We start from the raw sequence: 7,345 nt of genomic DNA on the forward strand, positions 1-7,345 counted from the left end.
CCAATCTAACAATTATTCGCTTACGCGAGATAGCAAAACAATTTTGACAATCACAATGTATGTATCAAATACAGCACTTGCACTATTTTTTTTTCGACAATTATTGGGATGCACGGAACGGCCATATTATACGATATCTCGCGGTGTAATCGAAGCTCCGACCTTTCTCTAAAATAAACGCAAACGAAAATAACACTGGTGATGCAATGCTGTCACACTGGAAAAAAAATAAGCGGATCGTCGTCACGTACGATTTTTCACGCTTCGTCTATATGTTTTTTTTTTACATTTTCCGCGGCACTCTTCAAACGCAGGTCACTGCGCCTCGACGTGACTATCAAGTTCGATGTTCTTTCCTTTCTTCCGCCCTTTCCGCCCTCGCTTATCGAGGATCCTCTCTATCGATAGGATCAGGAAATTCGATGTCTCATGAGATTCCGATGTACATTGCGTCAGTATGCATTCTGCATACGAATAAAAAAGATTGTTTCCACATGCCCCTTACCCCCTGCCCTCGCGCAGCGATAGAATGATGACGATAGAGACAAATCGAGAGGAATCGCGTAAATTCTTTCGAGTGCCCTCCATCCGACCGTTTTATCGCGAGAGATCCAAGCCATTATGAATTCGAAGACAAAAATCTGAATTCGAAAGTCGCGACGTAAATAGGTATTTCAGATCATTAGCGAGCAAAAAGAATCATATCACTGTTTTAGTGGTTTGTTTCCGTAACTATTAAGGGGGGAAATTAAATTTTTCCAACAACTCCAATAAATTTTACGATAGTTGAAAATGCCATAGTTTTAAAACTTCGTTGCGATAACTTTGGCGTAACAAGACCGCTTTTGAAATATCTGTTATTCGATAAAAAGTTGGTTAAAATACTTGAGATGTAAGGCGGGGATCGTATGCACCGGGGGGGGGGGGAATCGTCGTCTTTATTACATTTACAAATGAGCCGTAATTAATTATAAAAGTCGAAAGTTCTCTGCTGGAATTATTTTGCTTCCGTTTCAACTACAGCGACTCCTCTCTACTCCTCTCAAAACCAGACGAATGTAACTGTAGACGACAGTATAATTAAATTTTCAATGGCGGGGCGTTATTAAATATTAAACGGGAAGTATTTGCGGGATCTCTGTCTGGTGGCTGACGTGGATCGCGCTACTTTAGATAAAAATTGGAACAAGCTGTGACAGCAGGGCTATATGTGATACATTCATAACATTACGATACATTATTTGCATCGCAAAATCAAATCGTAAACGAGAACAAAGTAATGAATTTATGTAAATAGCCGGTTGATCGAGATAAATTGCAAAGCAATCTTGACAACCACAATATATGTATATCAAATACATCGCTTGCACTGTTTTCTTTTTTCGACAATTATTGAGATGCACGGAACTTATATTATACGGTGGATGTCTCACGATTTTCACGGTGTAAACAAAAAGTGGAGTCTTTCTCTTGCACACAGGAAATTTTGATAGAATCTATTTATTGTATAACTTTGTGATACGCAACATTTACAATATTTCTAATTAAAATTCAGGAAAAAAAACATTAGTGTGACTATGAGCGAACAGAAAGCTTTAAAAGTACGATTATTTTAGAGACTATTTGTATTTAATTTTAAATTAAATTTTGCATTAACTTTATATGCACACAATGCAAAACGCAGACGTGTAATATGATACATTTGTCAAGGAAAATTAATATAAATTGTTACACTTTGTGCCTATTAAAATCTATAGGAAAAGTTTATGCGATAAAAAAAAACAATAAGCGCGTTTATAATAAATGTAACTGTTGTGTCGTGATTAAAATAGCAGACGACGTTTATCATAGCTATATATATTTCGGACGACGCGACAAAATAATGTCGCGCGGCATGCGCTCTATTTCCGCGTTTAGGCCACCCTTTCGAGAGATCGAGACATTTCCTCACCCACCGCCGGTGTGCGAACATTACGAGGAAAGCAAGGCAGTTTGCCCGGTTTATCGCAGACAGCCAGGATCAAGTGAATGGCGCGCCCGGAAGTATCCTTTTTTACGACTGGCGCGGAACGAAACGGATCGAGAGAAAAGCGCGAAATTAATCGCCGAGAATTTATCGTTCGCCCGAACGATCCGCCCGTGCTTCCGTAAGTAAACTCGCGTTACGTCTCATTTCAGTGTAATTGGAAATAAAGCCGTAGCTCAGAACTATGTATCTACAAAACAACAGAGACGTTTCGCGGAATTTCGCCGCGTATAGCGCGCTATATATGTCTTAAAAATTTCAGTAACGATATCGATTACGCGGTTGGTTCGTGTTACGTAACATTTCGCGGTATCGATCGACGAGAATAAATTTTCGATTCATATGACTTCTTTAAAGAAGAGAAGAAAGCAGAGCGGTGACGATTTTACAAATTTAAATCTTGCAAATTCAAGTTTGTAAAAAGCGCTCCGTTCGTGTAAAAATAACACTTTTAAATGTGTAAATTCGTATTTTTATCCAGCACAGTGTGTTATTTTTATACGCAGGAGGCACTTTTTACATGCACTTGGATATGCAACGATTCGTACACGGAAAGAACGATTTTGTTGAAAAGTTTAAAAATTTTGCTGACTACAGATCTGAAAATAACTTTTTTGTTGAATTATCAAAATAATTTCTTGGAATGTTAAAAAACTGATAAGCATTGCTATAAAACGTTTTGATATTCTAGCAATCATTTTGAATTTTACACAAAATTATTTTGATTCTTGAACAAAAATTATTTTGCAGATCTGGACCCAGCAAAATTGTTCTCTCTGTGTACGAAGAGATAATGTTAGATATTTTATTCTTACTTATTCTGAATAGAATAGGATTCCACGTCAAACAAGCCGGGAATTAAGAACGCGTCGCGGAGAATCACGAGGTTTCTCCGGCAATCACGGAAATATAGATTACTCGGCGGCTAATATTGAAGGAAGCCCCATTGTCTTCCGGCCCGCGGATGATTGTCTCTCTCGATCGAAATGTCGGGTCGCCCATGATCTGAAATTATCGATGGGAAAGGAGTGGCTGTACAGAAATACGGGAAAAAGTAGGTAAAAGTGGAGATGACAGGCGTAGCGACATACCGCCGGTGTCAACCGTGCCGCGTAGCTCGAGAGAGAAATAGTGCGATTACTCGCTCCATCTGCTTTATTAAGGATCTCTCGATTATTTCGCCGACGTTCTCCTCGTTTAGCGCAAGAGAGAGAGAAAGAGAGGGAGGAGAGGAGAGGAGAGATCGAGAATCCCGTTAATCCCGCTTCGCCTTTTATCCGATTCCGTGATCCGTCGACATCCCTCACGGGCGGAATGCGCCGCGCCGCGGGCGGCGTAAAATTCGTCATTTCTAGCGTACCTGCAAGCTCTGGAGCGGCTTGCGGGCGCGAGAAGCGAGAGTAAAAGGAAGAAGAGGGAAGCGAGGCGTGAAACAATTTCGGGGCAAATTAAACGGCGCCGTTCGCGCGCTCGCGCGCGCGCGCGCGGCCTCGACGTAACGTATTAATATTTTACTTGCACGAGGAAGCGGCCAGCTGGCAGCTGGGGGTGGAGATAAACAGACGGAAATGAGAAAGGTCGCCGCAAAATTCATTCGAATGCTATACAATCCGGACGGGATGAGCATGCAGCCCGTAAAATTATTTAATTGGTTGCTACGGCGATACGTTCTGAGTAAACTGTATAGCAGAGTAGCGGAGAGTATCTCTCGCGCGAAATGTTATATGCACGTTATTAATATCCTTGTATCTTAATAACGTGCGTACAGAGTTACGGAATCGTGAAAAAAAAATATATATATAAAGTCTCTCTTTCAGCCTTGACACCGTTTAAGATTTTGTTATTCTAACAAAAATGTCCCGAGCGGAGATTGAGAAACGCCTAGTGGAAAAAAATAGCGGTTGAAATGCCGAAAATAGAGCAAAGCTCGCGGCGCTCTAATTTTCTCGCCGTGCCCGCGCGCTCGTTCCGATTCCACGTCTCACGAGGAAGACTCTTCTAACGCTCGGGGGAGCTTGAGAATAAAAGAGAAAAAATTTCAGCACGGTTTACCGGTTTAGGAGCGAGTCACGAGGAGAAAGAGAGAGAGAGAGAGAGAGAGTCGAGCTTAATTACGGCGCCGCGTCCGGCGTGAAACGAGAGCCCCGCGCCTCGGGTTGGAAAGCGAAGCGAGCGGGGTGCTATCACTTCGCCGCACACAATGATCAGGCGACAACGGCAACAAATGATCAGCGACGTGGAATAACCAGCAACCTCGGTGAGATACACGCCCTCGGATATAAACCGCGCAATGCAATCTCGCGGAAATCGCACGCGCCGCGCCGCGGCACCAGCCACCCCCCGGTGCTCGAGGTCGGGTGGGCTTCTTTGTTTATTACGCGGCTTTGTTTCTTCGGCGCTCCGATTAATCGAATCGCCGGGCGTGAATCGATGCTGATTGCGCCCACCGGGTCGCCGCCGCGCCGCCAGAAAATCAGACGACGGACGGGCGTGCGATCGCGCCGAAATGTAATACGGTTGCAGGCCGATGTTAATAGTAAGTATTATACGTGAGAAGTCGCCGATATATATCGCTGGTTTTCCGCATTTCTTTCTTTGCAAAATGAAACGATCGCGGTTGTTTTTGTTTTCTGATGACATAATCGGTTTGGAGTTTGGTGTGAAACCACAGTTCTCGAACAGTAAATTAATTCGCTTACAATATTTTATTGTCAGCGACGTAAAATTTTATTATGTGAGAACAGACACGTTTAGACCGTTTCGGTATTAAACAGACGATATAATACGACGTGAGTGTGCCCGAAGAAAATTTTATCGTCCGCAATAACAGAACTGTACGGATATAATATCCTCTCTATAAAGCCGAATCCACCGCGGAATCCAAAGTATCGAGTTTCCGGTTTATTGGCACCCCTCGATTTTCAACTTCCGTCGAGCAGCTGTTATCGGTCCGCTATCGTATTCGCCTACCGCGGCTGCTCTCTCCCGCGGCGTTTCGCCATTTATCATTCTCAAGAGATACGACGGTAATTTTTAATAACGCGATTTTTCCGAAAGAAACTCGCGAGAGCTTCGCGAGTTCGAATTTTTTGATCGCGGACTCTCATCTTTCATTTTCCACCCAATAGCGGTCACTGAAAGAATGGCCGAATGGGGGGCCCGTAGCTCGAGATTCCACATTATGCCATAAACTTCGAGAAGTTCGATAATTTTCTCTTATCACAGTCTGGAGAGCCACTTTTCCACGGCGACGCCCTCGGACTCTTCCGCGCGCGGACGTGACTTCTGGCTTCCCGAAATCGGTTCTATCTCTAGCGAGAATAATTTTCCGCCAGACAAACTTTCGCCATCGCGCGAGTGTCGTTAGCGCAATTAGAATTCATAGACGCGTCAAACCGAGATACGAGTGTCAGTGCGCCAAGTTTGTAAATATTTGAAAAATCGGCATGTCGGACGTGTTTCGTAAAAATTGGAATTATAGAGTTTACAGATTCGTATCAGTAAATACAGAGAAAATGATTATCTAATAATTTTACACGGAAAGAACAATTTTGCTGGATTCGGATCAGAAAATAATTTTTGTTCAATAATCAAAATAATTTTGTTGGAAAGTCAAAATGAATTGCTAGAATATCAAAACGTTTTGTATAGCAATGCCTATCATTCTTAACTTTTCAACGAATTATTTTGATTATTGAACAAAAATTATTTTCAGAGCTGTATTTAGCAAAGTTTTTAGACCTTTTAATAAAATCGTTCTTTTCGTGTAGCACTATAATAATATGTACTCTAGTCCTGTCAATGTTTTAGTTAATTTTACTTTAAAAGTCCTAATTAAATTTAATACACGTTTTATAAAAGCATTAATATATATATATATATACATTTTATAAAAACATATTAATATAAAAGCAGAACAATAATGTTCGAGAAAGGTATAAAGGCTAGGATCGCTACCTCGTCTCCGCAGGGTGCATTAAATGCTGCAATGCAACTGGCTGAAAGACGTTGATTTAAAGCGTCAGCTGCATTCGCCCGAGGCACCACAAGGCCTCATCTAAGCCGTTACAATGAGAAAGGCGAAATAATTACTCACGCTCACTATAGATAGATTAGGAGTTTGTACGAGGCAACTCGTCACTGTTTAAGGAACAGGAGGGAGGGAGGGAGGAGAAGTTGTCTCCGTGTATGCGCGGAGAGCGCATATACGTATAGATTAAAGGATTCTAGGAATTACCTATCAGGCGCAGAAGGTGCATAAGGCAGAGAGTGGAGAGGGAGAAGCCGGCGAGGGGGAGAGGGGGGGGAGGGAGCGGGGCAGGGCACACCGTCGTGAAGAGGGAAGTGCAAACAGAGCGCGGCGCGGAGGTCAACCGATGCATTTACATAACTCTCGCACATATGTAAAGACACATCGTCTGGGCTCTCTCGGGTACCGGAATACAGGATTGCCAGAAAGTCCTGGCGATTAAATATTAGCGAGAATAAACTGCAGCCTTCGCGGGATATCCTCCATCCGGCGGCAACGGGCGAGAGCGGAAACGTCGGTGGAGAGAGCTTCGGGAACGCGCTTTCCTTCACGCTCCGTTTTCCCGAGGCCACTTATCCTTCCTCATCCCGTCCCGTATTTCCTTGATCTCCTCTCTTCTTTCTCCGCTCGCTCGCTATAGAGATATCTCTCGCTGTCGCGTCTACTCCCGCGGAATCGCGGGTCTTAATCGTTTTCGTGTTCATTTGAGCGACTCTTGTTAGAAAAAGGAAGGTACATGGATAAAGAGAGAGAGAGAGGGGGGGAGAGGGGGGAGAGAGAGAGATGAAAGCGGAAGGGCACGATGGAGCTAAAAATGAGAAAGTGTAGGCGGAGGGCTCCCCGGAACAAACGATGCTTGTAATATCTCAGGAATATCCTCGATCTATCTTATAGCCGCCGGCGAGTCGTATTCAAACTTCCCGATTATCTTCTCCGAGACACCGCAGCTCCGAGATTAAAAATCTTTGTTTTTAAGAGAAACGCCGATAGTTAATTTTCTCTGTGATTATCGCAAAAATTTTTCGAGAGTGCGGGGTATACATTTACTGTGTCTTACTTACATTACTCTGCCGTAAAAATTAAGATAATGTAACACGGACATGTTAGTTAATTGGAACTGCACTGTTAAAAAAATACATCAATTTTTTTTTGTACACGTAACGAAAGCAAATTTCAAGCAGGTACATTAAAAACACTTGTAATATTGTTGACGAAAATAAAATTACAACTAACTTAAATCTAATGTTCGTATATGTATTAAATTTCATGCATATTCACATGAACACTCA

The sequence above is a fragment of the Wasmannia auropunctata genome, unplaced genomic scaffold (genome assembly GCF_000956235.1).
Source record: "Wasmannia auropunctata unplaced genomic scaffold, wasmannia.A_1.0 LD335983.1, whole genome shotgun sequence".
Lineage (NCBI taxonomy): Eukaryota > Metazoa > Arthropoda > Insecta > Hymenoptera > Formicidae > Wasmannia > Wasmannia auropunctata.